The 15438-nt window shown below is 38.7% G+C and overlaps 1 long non-coding RNA gene across 1 annotated transcript in view; it reads right to left on the bottom strand.

Moving 5' to 3' along the window:
• Positions 1 to 3536: 3536 nt before the first annotated feature.
• LOC125500646 overlaps positions 3537 to 15438 on the bottom strand; it is a 40343-nt gene continuing 28441 nt past the window's right edge. The window contains exon 3 of the long non-coding RNA XR_007278073.1: positions 3537 to 3790. This is a non-coding gene — a long non-coding RNA (uncharacterized LOC125500646). The remainder of the gene's footprint in view (positions 3791 to 15438) is intronic.

The raw sequence follows: 15438 nt of genomic DNA, 5'->3' as shown, positions 1-15438 counted from the left end.
GATACGCGCGTGATAGAGAAAAGCTAGGCGAAGTACATATCTATTAGCCGAAGCGAATTTGACAAATGAATTTGAATATCCTTTTGGCGGATGATCGAGTATTACAATGAATTATTGGAACACCCTCGATCGCCTGTATATCCTTTTCGCACGCCGTTCCTACACACATATTTTTCTGTGTACATAAAATTGGAATTCATATTTGCGGGTAATATACGCGTTCCACTAAACTCCGAAACGAATTAATACCGTGCGAATAGTGGTGATGAATTACGCCATATATCAAACAGGCATCCCATGAGTTATAGAGGGCTGTAAATTTTTTTCGCGATTAATCCGTGAAATTGCTCCCATGGAATTCGGGAAATGAAATTCCATGTCGTAGTAGGTCTGCGGGAATTCGGGCGAAAGAATACCGCGAGATTATGAAATCGTCGTGAACTTGATTCGATAAGGAATTATGGAAAACATGTTCCCGACGTGAATCAACGCGTACGTATAACCTCGCGAGAACTTTTCGATGATGTGAAATTCGATGAAGAAGACATTCTCGAGACCGAAAAAGTATTTCATAGGATGTGCATCGAGTACTGCACATGGATCCGAACGAACCGCGAGACACGTTCATCGTTCGAACATCTGTGCAACTTGAGACACGTGCGGTCGATATAGAAACAGGAAACTTCTCAATTGCATACATGGATGTGCAGCATGCATATATGCACGTTTATGCAGCAGCAGCAGCAGCGGCGGCGGCAGCGGCAGCGGTAACTGGAGGGTCCTAGAGGAGTACAAGGAGTCCAAGTTGGATTGCTCGAGCGCAATGGAATGCGTTTTGCGCTTCCATGAGAGTTGATTTCGAATAGCTCGCAAGCTCGCGAGTTCATCTTAAGTTTCTATACTCCGAATTCAGCCCCTGTCATCATCCCTTCTTTCTCTCCCTCCCCCGCCGCTCCCGTCCATCTCTTTCTTTCTCTCCTCGAAGGCAACGGACTCTGAAGATTCGCTGTGGCACACTTTCGAACTGTTTATTATTATGCGCGCTACCGTGCTTGCGCCCCAACTACATAGGATGCTATCAAAAAGTTTGAACCACATGGATACTAACTAGGATGGCAATATTTTAAGCTCTATTGTTTAATTCCAAGTTTCACTTCGGCGCAGGTCGATGTATACGCTATCGTTCCCGCTGGTAACAAGAGAGAAAAAAAGAAAAAGACTCCCTGCCAAAGTTCCGTTCCACATACGTAATTATTTCTCAAAAGCTCATCTTCGTTGGTTTGTTTCAAAAGAGTGCAGCATATTCCGAATCGGAAATAATTAGGTAAAACAGTCTCGCTTACCCTGCCCTGATTATTCACCCGTTAAATCCAGAGTGCGAATGAAACTTGGAATTGAAAAAATTAAGCTTATAATATCGATGCCGATTCGATCAATGTTACTTCGACAATAGGGGAATCAGAAGCCTTGAGAAACAAAAGCACGACGGGGACTTCGACCCGATACTCCGATACGTGCATTTCACAATCAGTGCAGAATAGAGTTGAACCGATTACTCGTAAAGTTTCATAAACAATTGTGTAGCGGTCAACAGCCTCTTAGATAACTAATCGACGGAAGTTCATGGTCTTTGCTTACTTTATATACTCGAATGCGCGCAATCCTGTTGAGGAATTCTACAGATCCGTCGCGGAGAGATTGAATTTCTTCCATTCCCGCGGATGTATTTTCTGAACGCAGATAGGATAATTCGAGTTGAGAATACGCGTATAGCCATCGTAATAAAACGTTCGCCATCTAATCCAGCATATCCGGTAGCTCCTTAATGTATTATTGTTATAATATTAAATCTCCGCTGCGGATGATATCGACGAAGTTTATATCGAGTAGGATTATGCAAATCTGAAGTTAGGCGTTTGTAATTTCTAATATCTTTCAAGTCGATTATCCCAAGTCGGAAAATAACGCGAGATAATAGAATAACCGGTAACGCGGCGCGATATCGTGTGAATGGGTCATAAATTAATGCGATTGCAATATCGCTGTGATTCCATCATTGGATGTTTTTAACGAGGCAATTGATGCTCCTGGTATTAATTATTCCGATTTTATGTATTGCGGTATTAATGGATAATAAATATTGCGCTGGTTTCTTTTTTTCATTTTGGAACGTCGCTCGCTCGATACATTACATGCATAAGCGTGAACGAATGATGATGACTGCGGTTTGGTGTAGCGGAAGGACGAGAGCTACTTGTGGCGGATATTCAAATTTTGTGTTAGCAATGTTTAATGCAAACTAGAGGAATTATTTATATCTATTTAATACCGATCATAGTTGTTTGAATTATTAAAATCCATTCATCATTCGTTGGTTTTCTTGAATCGCGGTATAGGTCGTAACTACACGCATAATACTTGCACCGTCGATTCCTTCTTTCTCTGTAGTCTCGTCGACGGGTTCGTGCTTCTTGGGCCAAAATTTATTAGGAAACAGTCGCTCCAATGGTTCGAAGTTTATTCAATTTTTGGCTCCGACAATCGCAACACATATACCAACTGTGAGATTGGTTCTGAATAAAGTTATGTCATACGATATTTTTTCGCTAAATCAAACTTATGGTATTGCGTTTTTTTCATAAATTATTCAAACCGTGTCCCAAAAGCGACAGTGATACGTTCCTTGACACTTCGAAGGTGAAACATGGATCGTGTATACATATAGGATAGAGATATTTGACCCACAACGAAAAGCAAATGAAAATACTCATTTTCGCCGGCGATTAATCTGTATTCATTGGCTCTCGTCGCTTTTTTGCGTACAGCAGACTCGCACGGGAGATCATTTCTCGTTCGGAAGCCTTGGCGTTTCGTCATTTCGATTTTTGTTTTGCGCTTTTATAGAGAGCGAATGACGTCGCACGTGCACGAGGTATTATGATACGCGTCCATTACGTATCCGTGCGATTTTCATTTTCCAAAAGTTTATTTGACTCCAGCGAACCAAAAAACTCAAAAAAGATGTCTTCTTCTTTCTTTTCTTCTCTTTTCCATTTCATGTTTATTAAATTCTTTCTCGTTTCATGTAAAACAACAAAATTAGGCTCGCCCCGCCAACCTCGGCTTTTCATTTCGAATAGCGGAGAGGAATTTTGTTTTTATTCACTTTTTTTATCATTATTGAATCAGTAATATTATAGACGCAAGTCAGGAGCTAACCGATGCTTGTTCTTTCTTCGTTTTCGTTTGCCGACTTTCGATAGAATATAAAAAAGCGTCGTAGCGTACGTCCCGGCGTTTGATAGAAGTAACCTGTGAATATACCGGAATGAAGCCAAGGTATGTAATTCAAGTAGTTCGAATCGATGGGTCGGTCGGACTTTACTTTTCGATCGTGGAATTTCTGATTCACGAGTTGCGTTGCGTTTCTTTCTTTCTCCTTCCCCGTAGGAGATGATGATGTTTTCTAAGGTACTCGTCGCGGCGGAGGATAGGAGAGGCATCAAGGAGGGTCGCGCCCGTATACTTATACCTTAGAAATTTCTGCTTCGGGTCCTGCAGAGCGAAAAGGAGGAGGAAGACGGAGCTCTTCCAAATGCCAGAGATTCTCTCGATATCATCGCGTCTCCATTAGCAGCGAGCGAGGCACGCCCGATCTCCACAGTTTCCGTGGTATTGGTATACTTACGTACGCGTACGTATAGTTGTACGAGTATCTACAGATGCCGGTGCTGCTTCGGAACGCAATTTCTGTTAGCTGCCTTTCATCTCATGAAGGTATTCCAAGAACCTGATCCACACAAACCCGAATTAATGAACTCCATATACACGTATGCAATATGAAATGTTCGAGTTTAAATTATTATTTGAAAAGGAAATAGGCAAACGTTTGCAGCTGTGGCGCGGTAAAGCTTTTTTAAGCTGCTACATGCTGCTACGTATACCATAACTTGACTGCAAACGACCGGTGCAAGTTTTATGTACACAAGGTTGCAGATATGCGGTACATATAAACTGGGCTCTATAAATATCGAAACTCGCCTTGAAGATTTTGCTCAAGTCTATAAGATCCCCCCAGAGAATACCTACCGTGCCGAAAAATTCGCCAAGTCCATGAATATCTTCTTTAGAAATAATGGATGATAATCGGAGTGAGAATCATCAAAATTAATTGATGTGCCAATTATATGGAACTCTACTAGGAAGCTAGAATTAGACAGACACACTGAATTACCAATTAAAAGAGACGACAAATTTTGGAATGATGAAAATAAAAGTGTTCAACAAAAACAAAAAAGAAGAAAAGAAACGAATGAAAATCTCTTCAAACGGAGATCGTGAGACTTGGCAGGCTTTATCGGGGAAAATGTTCCATAATGTAATTCTTGAACGATACGCTTGTGAGGAAAAAATAAGTGTTAATTGCAATGAATCGGTAGAATAAGTAAGATTGGAACAGAGAGGTCATCACCGGCTCGCCAACTGTCACGTAGGTGGACAGGATTCGATCGGGCTATAGTTTGTACAGCGACGAATCTTGGACTCCAATCTCTGTCACGTCAAATCAACAAATTAGTTAACCTAGTCAAATATACCGACGCTTGGAGAATTATTAGGCGTATACGTATATTCGTGATATTAGTTGCGTGAAACTTCATGCATAACATAACCTGACATCTGTCACTGCGGAGCTGGCGGGTCAACACTTGGATCATTTCGACTGACGGATTCAGAAGTCCGAATTCGTTGATTTCGTCCATCCTAGAGGTGGACAAGGCCTCAAGTTTCGCGTTCGTTTCAAGTTCGTAAATGTTCGAACATCGCAGCGCTCTCGTGACGACTTGCGGGACAACGGCAGAACTGTAGACGGCGGTAGCGTCAGTAGCGGTGGTTTGCGCGTTAGCGAGAAATCGAGTTTACCTTCTACTCTTACTTATGTTTCATAGAAGAAGAGCCAATTGACGTCACAAAGCGCTGGACGAAGAATAAAATGGGTTCGTGCATGGACAGCTATTATGAGATCTCGTCTCTCCGAACATCGGTGTCATTGAAATTAGACACAAATAAAAGCTTCACTCCGATTTATGTCGCAAAAACGGATTTAAATTTCCCAAAATGCCGTTGATTCAGGAGACACTTGATAAAACAGTCGGCCCTACAGCGCTTTCCATAGCTGATGTTTTTATAGATTCTCGGTGTCGAGACTCTAGATGAAATAAATGTAGGCACATAGAGGGCATTGATCTGATCGACTCTGAAAAAATTCTCGTCAAATTTCGCTTCAAGGATATTCTATTCGCGGCCGAATATGCATACATATGTATATTATGTGATAGCCATATGGTAAATCAACAAGAGGGAGAGAGAGAGAGAGATATATATATATATATTCTCGATCCAGATTACCGCTAAGTGGAGACAAATTGTATAATAATCAGCTATTTAATCTATGTATACATATCGATCTTCTATACATATAGCGATTACGAAACGAAAACTATCGTATATAAAAATTATAGGCCGTTTTCACGGAGTGAAGTCAAAAATAGCTGTTGACTAATCAAAATTTAATTGATGGAATTTTTAATTATGACAGCAAAAAACTGAGAGGTCAGACGACATGTAATTGTTTTTTCTCTTTTCTATGTTGCTCTACACAAAGTTGAATGATCTATTGTGACGTTGCCGCGATTCGAATGAAATACTGTTTTTTTTCTAATTCAATTTTGTTCCATTCGGCATGGAATCATAGATATATTGAACTAGATCGGACAAGTTGCTGGCAAATTGTAGTGTCGCGACATGAATGTAGTCGGCGCGCTCGGCGAAAATATCTTTTTTGAGGATTTCGCTTCAGGACGCTGTTTTACTCACAGAATTACCTAAAACCCCATGATTTGCTTAACAGGTCGATATGATAATTTTATGAAACTGTTCGACTTGACCGACAGATATGTGACCAAGCGACATGAGCCATGTTATACACGGTATCCATAAATTTTTAACGTGATATATTAGATATAGTTATACATGGCTGTTTTACCCGTGATAAATTATTGCAGTAATGTCTCAACAAGCAGAACACAAAATCCAAAAATGCACGAATGCACGGCATAGTGGATTGTACCCTCCATATAAACAGGATATATTTTTCGAAGTGTTACAAGGTGTTTTCTCAAAAACTGAGGATTATTTTGGAAAATTTTTGAAACAAAAATTGCAGAATCATAGAAGGAAAATTCAATAATACCATGGATATTGAAATTTAGCTGGATTGTATGGGGGTTTTGAGGGTCACTTGGTTTTCCGAGCGGAAATCCATATTTTGTATTGCAGATTCGTAATCTACAAGAAAAGCTAAGCAGCATTCGTACAAAACATTTTTTTCATAATCATCATTTTGCAATTATAATATACAAAATTAATTTTACACGCAAAAACTAAAACTTCTGAAGAAAAATCGCAGAAGACAAAGAGAAGATATTAGAAAGTTTAGAATTCTATAAATTTCTGAACGAGGAATTTTGGCACTTGAAATGACCGAGAGGGTCATTTTAAAGGCCATGGAAAATCAAAATCAATTTTTTCAAAAAGTATGGAAAATTTGGTAAAAAAAAAAGGTGTATCGAGATTTTTTTTCATTGTTCCGAAATATGACATCCTTGCCTATCTTTGAACTGCTGAAATTAGAATCAATAATTTTTAAAAATCTAAAATTTTTACACAAATCTCAGATGAATATTCTCACAAGGTTCAGAGAAATTTTTTTTTGCCACATACGTACCCATATGTATTCTGTATTGCCTATGTATACAGCTTACGATGCATTGTACACCGAGGATGATTGTAAGAACTAATATCTGATCATAGTGTATCAATCTTAGAACACTGAAACAAAACCTGTGATCTGGCAATGTTGCACCGAGTAAATATAATATATATTTATATATATATATAATTCCTACTTTTGATTCTACAATATACTCGAGATAACTTTATGCGCAGCGTTGCCGGATCACCATTGACCACGAAAATAACGTGTTGGAATTAAAAAGAGAATGATATTTCAAATTATCGTATCGCATCCACAAAAACGGTGAAGTGCTTTTTTTTTTCTTTGAATTTGTTTAAAGAACTTTTTTTTTTACTCTCATAAATTTGTTCAAAAAATTATCTCAGAAAAATTATTTTTACATTTCACATCAGATTCTACCTGGTAAGAAATAATTTCATTCTGTATAGAGCTTTTGTGGAATCTATTTTGTTTCAATTGGTGATACGACTCTGTAACGAAGCGTTCCTCTTTATCAAGTTTTTATTAACCCGCTTTCTTGTCTATCTGTTTGTCTGTTCAGTAAAAATTTTGCAATCGATTTTAAACCAACTTCCCAATGAACTAGATATTTGAAACTTCAAACACTCCTCATAACTGGATGACAATACAATATGAACTTCTTTTCGTAAAGAAAGAAATAAAAAAAAACGGATCGATAATCAATGAGATTTATAATAATGAAATTTAACAAAATATAGTTATTGACACGATTAAAAGCAAATAGCTTGTTCTTCGAATAAATTTTGTTCCAATATACCACGTTTGGTTTTTTGCGGATATCTCGGAAACTATTGCAGATATCCCGAATTTGAAAGAAGGTTCATGAAGAGCAGAAAACATACAAAAAAAAAGTCCAACCTTCCTGAACTGTACCGCGAATATTCATAACTTTAATTGAGCTATGAGAAAATGACCGATGACGCCTGATTCGGCTCCCGCGCGCGATGATTGTTTCAGAGGCATATGCGAAAAAAATGTATCCAACAGTTTATATATGAATATTAAGGAATGAAAAAATTCGAGTACGTACTGGACACTCTAGTAAACAATAATCAGTTGGAAAAAAAATTTATTCATCATTTTTCAATGTACTATGCTTTTTTAAATTGAAAACTCTTTCTCAATAGGCAAATAACAAAAAAACTCGGATAATTAACAAACCGAAAGTTTCAAATTCCTTCCACTTCTTGAAGCTATGGAGAAAAATTAAAAATATAAAAAAAGGAGTGACATTTTTTTTTTAAGAAAACATTTTCTTGTTTAAATCATAATTTCAATTGTTATTTGGCATTCTGAAGGAAAAAAATTTCTCAATTATTTTCAAAATGTTTTTCGCATAAACAATTTGTTATAAACAAATGAATTTTCGAGCGAGATTTTTTTTTATCACTAAATATGATACAATAATAACTGTGTGTGGGTTTCTAAACGAAAAAAATTCCAGTTTTTTTTTAATTTAAAAAATTTATGGATCTTGAATTTTTTCGTTCTCTTCGAGTTTCTTACCTTTGTTACGAAAATTACTACTATCGTATTATTACTTGCCGTATCAACAGTTAATGAGTAATTCTGGTTCTAATTTTTTTCCAACTGATTATTGTTTATTAAAGTGTCCAGCAAGTACCTAAATTTTTTTAACCCTCAATATTCATATATAAACTGTTGAATAAATTTTTTTTTTGCTCATGTCTCCCAAACGAGCATCGCGCGTGGGAGCTGAATCAGGCGTCATCGGTCATTTTTTCATAGCTCAATTAAAATCATAAATATTCGTGGTGCAGTTCAGGGAGGTTGGACTTTTTTTTAGTGTGTTTTCTGCTCTTTTTGAATATTTTTCAGATCAAATTTCAGATAGCCGCAATAGTTTTCGAGATATCCGCAAAAAACCGAACCCTACTTTTTTTTCCATTAAATTGTTTATTACTTTTGTAATTTTTTCAACCGCGTTGTCATGCGATTTCTGAAGTTTCTCGAGCTCATTCTGGATCCAAAAATCACCTTTACATTGAATTCGGCGAAGGCTAACTCAAATTTGACCAAAAGGCACTTGTTGACTAGACTATAGGACTAGAAGAACGAAAAAAGAGCGAGGTGCAAAAGTGATAATTTGCTGGGAAGCGAGTGTCATCGCTTTGATGCGCGGCGAGCTAAAGCCTGGTTGCTGGTGTGAGTGAGGTTAGTTTGGACAGAAATCGTTTAGACAGAATCCGTTTCTACGGAGAAAATTTGCCCAGGGTTCGTTTGGACATAAGAAATTTCGACTTAGGTTCGTTTGGATACAAATGCAAACGACCCTAAGTCGGTCGGTAGAAAATAAACTAACTAAAGAAAATGAAACGAAGAAAATGACAACACGTTAATGATAGAATTAAGTTCCAGTGAAAATTAATTGAACAATCTAATTTCTTTGAAAAACTTGTTACAAGTTTTCTTCTCACTTAGAAATCATTATTCCCCAATTGATTTTCAATTAATTCTTCTTTCCTCGGCATCTTTGGATTTTGATTTTGGTTTTTTTTTTCTAAATTTTTTCTGTACTCGAAAATCTTTCCATCGTGACATATTAACAAGTTCACAAAAAGCTGAACAACGAACAAACTCCTACTCGCAAGCCCCAACAAAAATAACAGTTAAATTCAGTTTTTTTTTTTTTTTTTCGACCGATAGTTTGTGTTAGCGAACATGAAATACTTTTTTTTTCCAAAGTCGTAATATTGCGAACTATACTGAAATTTTTTTCAACCGAACAAGAATAATTCTCCTTACAGAAAATATTGTATTTCAGATTTTTGTATTCAAATGTGAACAAATTATCATAATATCCATTTGCACTGAAATCATCCTAGTGATGAGAGAAGCTCATCTGCTGCACCGTAATACCGATAGTCCGGACGAGCGTGTTATATTTGTCGCGCGTCACCGTCTATAAGGATGAATTTGAAGATTGGATCTACAGATCGTTCGTGCGGTTGACCGATAATCTCTCAGAGGTCGATGAAGGGTCTGTTTTACCATGAAACGCAGAGGGCGCTCTGGGCTGGCACTCTTATTTTGCGACTTAATACCCTATGACTCTCACTTTTCGCAACTTGTCCGATCTAGTTCAATATATCTATGATGGAATGATCACGAAGATTCGACGTTGAAAATCATCAAATTTGATTCGTTAAATGGTATCTCGAGTGACCCTGTATACTAAATTCCACATGGGAATTTCATTTGTCAAGTGGAAACTAATTCGATTATCGATATATGGTCATCAGCTGTTCGCTATTACCTAATATCACGGTACATTTCACAACTAGTAATCCAACGATTCGGAGTCGACGCGTCGTCGTCGTAGCGGTCGATGTTATAAGCGACAAAATTAATCCGGTAATTGCATGTACATATTTACATAGCGACCTCGTACCAATAACTCGAGAGCGACGAAGGAGGCGATGGAATAATGTACATTTTGCGTTCGCTGTGCCGATTCAGTTGTTCGTTTAGATGAGTCGCGTGTACTTACGTACGTAGATCCGACATCCCGTAAGAAATGAGCTCAGGGTAGACGACGACTCGACCTGTACGATGTGCCTTCTTTGTCGGATCTGCACAAAGAAACTAGCTCGCTAGAAAATCGTCCATTCGATGCTGTAGATACATGTCAGTTTGTAAAGTAACCAAAGTATAATATACGGTACAATTTTTATGTCAACACGATTGTTCGAGGGGCTTTTTTCTTCTCATTACATAGAAACGGCGTATTTCAAATCCCAAAAGCATTTAAGCGAAGAAATTCTCCCCAAATTATTTTTCCTCTTCGGCGGTCTTTTGAGTGACGATTTGGAATAACGCTGCCCGCGGGCACATCCCTTACTGGAAAATTGAGTAAACGAACAACGGGACGAAGCTGACCAATCTCAGCGAATTATATTTTACACGTTCAATGGGTTCAATGGTGTGGAAATAGTCGTATGTGTTTTACAGACGTCATAACATAGTAGATCACACATGGTGAAATTATGTTAAATAAAAGCGGCTCATCGCGTTAGTCGGACGACCTGCTCCGCTGGTTGGAAGAAGAATAAATAAAACTAAAAGAAATAAAAGAAAAACGAATAGTTGCGTGCAACACACGACGACAACGGTGATGTAAGTGCGATTTGCGCGTGTACGTGTACCCGTAGATTGCAGCACACTTGGACGAAAACCATTATATCGATGTGGTGTGCTACGGTGTAATGATGTAATCGTATAGTAATCCCTTTTATGAGCAGCGCAGTTTATATGTATAAAGTTAAGCATGCCCTCGTATAGTAGCACCCATTTATAAAGGATGAATGCAAGTTATTCAAGAGTTTGCTGCTACTGCTGCTTATGAGATTCCTACGTATTACTAGTTGTAGTGGTCGTTCAGGTCGTGTCGTGCCCCGTACTGCACATATTCAAAGAGTGCTATAGTCAACCACCGCAGTGATATCTTTATACCGCGTGAATTAGGTATCCTCCGGATCGAGGGTGCACGTTCGTTTCGTACTCCTACGTCGGAGTGATCTAATTTTGAACTGTCTTTTTTTTTTTTGCTTCTTTCCTATAAACTTTCAACGTGAAAATCAATGCATACGATTAAAGGGAAAGGAAACAAAATTTCTCACTATTGGATTCCAGTTTTTTTCCTCCCCAATTTTCATATTGTGAGGAAATGTTTTTCAAAAAATGTTGAAGTCGTTTATTGTCGTTCTTTTTTTTTTTTTTTAATTTGCCGTTATGTTGTTTTGAAGTTTTTTCGCGCAGCGCGGTAGCAGTTGGCGATCTGGAAAATTCGTATCGGGTCAAGTTTTGTATGAGGTGTTAGTAAAAACTCAGAATAATTAAAGTACGGTGACAATGAGACGAACGCTGGGAAGTTCTTTAATCTGACAAGAGGTATTAAAGTTCCGATTGTTAATAAGAAAATAAGTATTCATTATTAATTAAATTAAAACTGATTAGTTTTGGGAAATCTTCCAAGTTTTCTATAGAGTACTTGTTATATTATAAAAGTTCACTGTTCTAGAACTACGGAAAAACCTTGTCGGCGAGTTGAATTAATTTATTCCTCTTCATACTTAATTAATGCATAGATTTCGGTATACATATGGGGCGTTCTACGCCAAAGAATGCATTCGACATGAGTATTTTTATTTCGACCTATCTTTTTTCTTGCGCTCGCCTCACCCGGGAACGGTAAAAAAAAAAGTTCCGAATTTTCAAACACCCGGCTTGTTTCGATGGTTTTTTGAGAAAATCTCAAATTGGCACGCAACTCCTACCCTGTTTCGATGAACATTCTACCGAAATTCGCCTAATTTTTCAAACTCAGTTTTCAGAAGTTTGAAATAAAAAAATCGATTTTCAGCAAAGTATGACCATTCTGAAAATTTCGAAAAAATCACAAAAAAATCTCCTTTCCGAGACGGAAGTTTTGATACAGATAGGGTTGTGGACAGGTTTTTGCAGAGTTTGGAAGTATTTGTCCTACGTGAGGCCCGGATTAGCAACTGAATTTTCTATGGGCAATGTCCTGCAGACCTCTGGATGGCACCGGACTTTGAAACTCGGTCAACTCGTTTCTCTTGCATCTTAGTACTTTTCAATACATATTTCGCCAATTTGCACCTGATGATCTAAAATGCCTTTTTTGAATTTTAAATTGGAAAGATCATTCTTCTGCTGAGCTCGCCATTTCGGAGAATTTTGAAAGATAGCCTACAAATTGATTTTGGGGTTACGTAAGTTATTTAGATCAAATCCTTTTTATCGGTTATTACTAACGTATCAGCTGGCCAACCGACCACCGAGTGCTGCGAGCGCAGGAGTAGAAATAAGATGGCGTCCGTGACGTCATGGGCAGGTACAAAACTGCTCGCAAAACGGGGGGACCAGCCGCGATTGTTGGCAAGGCGTCTGTCGGGTCAAGATCAAATTTTGCACGCTGGCTAGTAGTCTCAACTAGACGAGTGAACTTGGAATCATTTATATTAGCTCCATTTCCCAAACGAACGTAAAATCGCACTCGATGTTAGACTTGATTTGAACTTAAACATTAGCGAACTCATCCAGTACGCGTCTCAACGACAGAGTTTAGCTGTACCAAATTTCATCTCAGACCGATTGCTCAATGAACAGAACAGCCATTAGTGGTTCAATATTATTTTATCGTTCACGGGATTGAACTCAGATTTTTAGTCGATTATTAGAATCAAGTTAGCTTTATCAAGTACTGTGTAAAATTATTGTTAAACGATTGCCTTTTTTTAATGATAAATCGTGTATGCCGTACTACAGAAGTTGAGTTATTATGCCGGGAGACGAGATGGTCAGTCGGAGCTGTAGCTTCGGCAGAGCGAACCTTATTTGTCTATGTTTCTCATAATTTTTATCATCCGAGCAGCCCAGATCTGCTCGTTGTCAGAGGCGGCTGGTGGCTCTGAGGGATCGTCACCTATCCGAGTCCCTGTCTCGGTTGAAAAGTTTCACCTAATTCAATTACACACAAATTTTGTCCCTCAGAGCTCATTATTTCAATTCAAATTTACCAAAATATCAATTTGCTTTAGCCGCGAAACCCCATGCACGTGTAGAAGCACCCACAATTACTCGATTCTCTCTCCGGGAAAAAATCGAAAAAGTAGCAATGCTCATACGCGTTAGGTACGTAACCTTTTTCGCGGTTGGTGCGGCGATCACCGGAGTATTATTATACGACCACATCCGAGCTGCGAATTCGAATCGTCGGTAATAAAGTTCCATATATTCGAATTACTTGGTAATTACAATCGATGGATATGTATAATGTAATCGAACAAAAAAAACTCTTAATTACATAGGTGCCCCGATATTTATTACACAGCTTTGGAAATAATAATTTTTCATCATCCGTGCATTCTGGTTGTATTTCGTAATATCTGCCGTCATCGTTTTATGCCTGCGAAAAAATCGCGAGAGGTGGTAGAAGTTGATAATTAAAATATACGCGAGCCGAAGTAAAATCGATGCGACTTCACGGTGCGGAAGCGTATTTCGAAAAGATGACACTGCCTCAAAATTTTCCTCAAGTGGGTACTTCGCGCAGGACGTACCGGTGTATGAATTTTGCAACGATTCAGTAACCCTCCTGAACACAAACGGCACTCACCCTGGATATTGCTCATTATATCACGGTGCAGGTGTTTCTGAAATCCCGAGGGAACTGACGAAATGCGCGAGCCGCGGCGCACTCGCTGCACGTCCGATGTGACGTTGTTCCGGCTGGTGTGCAACGCGCCAGATTCCCTTTGCCGCAGATCTCTCGCTGGGGATAGAAACCTAATCTGGCACCATGGAAGCTGACTATAGATCGTATGTAACTTTATAGCGGTATAGGTATAACTCCGGAGGGTTTAGTCGGTCTAATGTAACGAACTCGATATTTGCCCTACTACTGATCGCGTGAGCCCTCATTTGCATTGTCGACTATATAATGTCCGTTACCAAGCCCCGTATCTCTGTAGTTACCATAGTCACTGTTCTGCCATACTATGTTTGCGGAATAACATAATAGCGCAAACCATTCGGGTTCTATCGATTAACCGATACTAGATGCTCAGAATATCGGGGTACGATAAGTTCGCTAATTTATCTTTCGACATAATTATACAACGATTATACGTCCACCCGTCGCTCGAACATCAGCTATACCTACGCCGACGTGTGTTTGACGAATGTTCAATTTCCTCGTCAAATCGCGACTGGCCAGGATCGCGAAAGAATTCGATGAAACTGAAAAAACTCGATGGTTCTCCAACACTTCGAGCAAGTTCGAGGTGTTTTTTTTTGCCTTTTCCCATCCCCTCCGCGATATGGAGTAGAACTTTGGCGCGAAGAATTGTTTTTTCGTGAACGAACATTGACTTGCGAGGTGACGTTTGAAATTGAAAAAATATGGAGATCGAAATTTCAAGTCACTCCCGCATATTGCACGGTAAGTGCGCTTGGGCAAAAGACACGAAAAAAAAGAACATTCTTGAATTTCGTCCGTTATTTTCAGATTTTCTAAATTCGAAAAACGAATCCGAGCGGTGTGTGTTCGAATCTATATTACCTGTGTGTCGGTTCCATCCGAGTCGAATCACTTTGATGGGCCAATGTGATGAAAATTGATCGTGCAAAGTAAATGTATGGACGAATAAATTGGTACAGTTCGTTCAAAATTATTGTGTCAATTACAATCTCGGTGCGGAAAATCACTTCGCATGTAGCGCGAGTCTCGTCGTGCTGCAGCGCATTAAAATCGGAAAAAGCTACTCGGAGTACCTGCGTGAAAAAAAAGGAAATTTAACGAGAGAAGGAACGCATGGTTCGCGACAGTCGCTTGCTACGCCGCAACTCAATTGGAATTCCAAGAACTCATCCAATTATCCCACAAGTTTATTCGAAGTTGACGATTTTACATCTCACGCACGAATACCTTCCTCGTATACCTATATCATACATAGTTATTCCTGTTATACGGTCGCTCCCCTCAATCGCTTAGCTTAACTTCGTATGGAAATTCTTGTTTACACTTATTTTTATGAATTTATGCAGTCACCGCGGAG

Source organism: Athalia rosae, chromosome 4 (genome assembly GCF_917208135.1).
Source record: "Athalia rosae chromosome 4, iyAthRosa1.1, whole genome shotgun sequence".
NCBI lineage: Eukaryota > Metazoa > Arthropoda > Insecta > Hymenoptera > Athaliidae > Athalia > Athalia rosae.
Note: the sequence above shows the minus strand (reverse complement) of the source record. Positions and strands in the feature narration are given on the sequence as shown.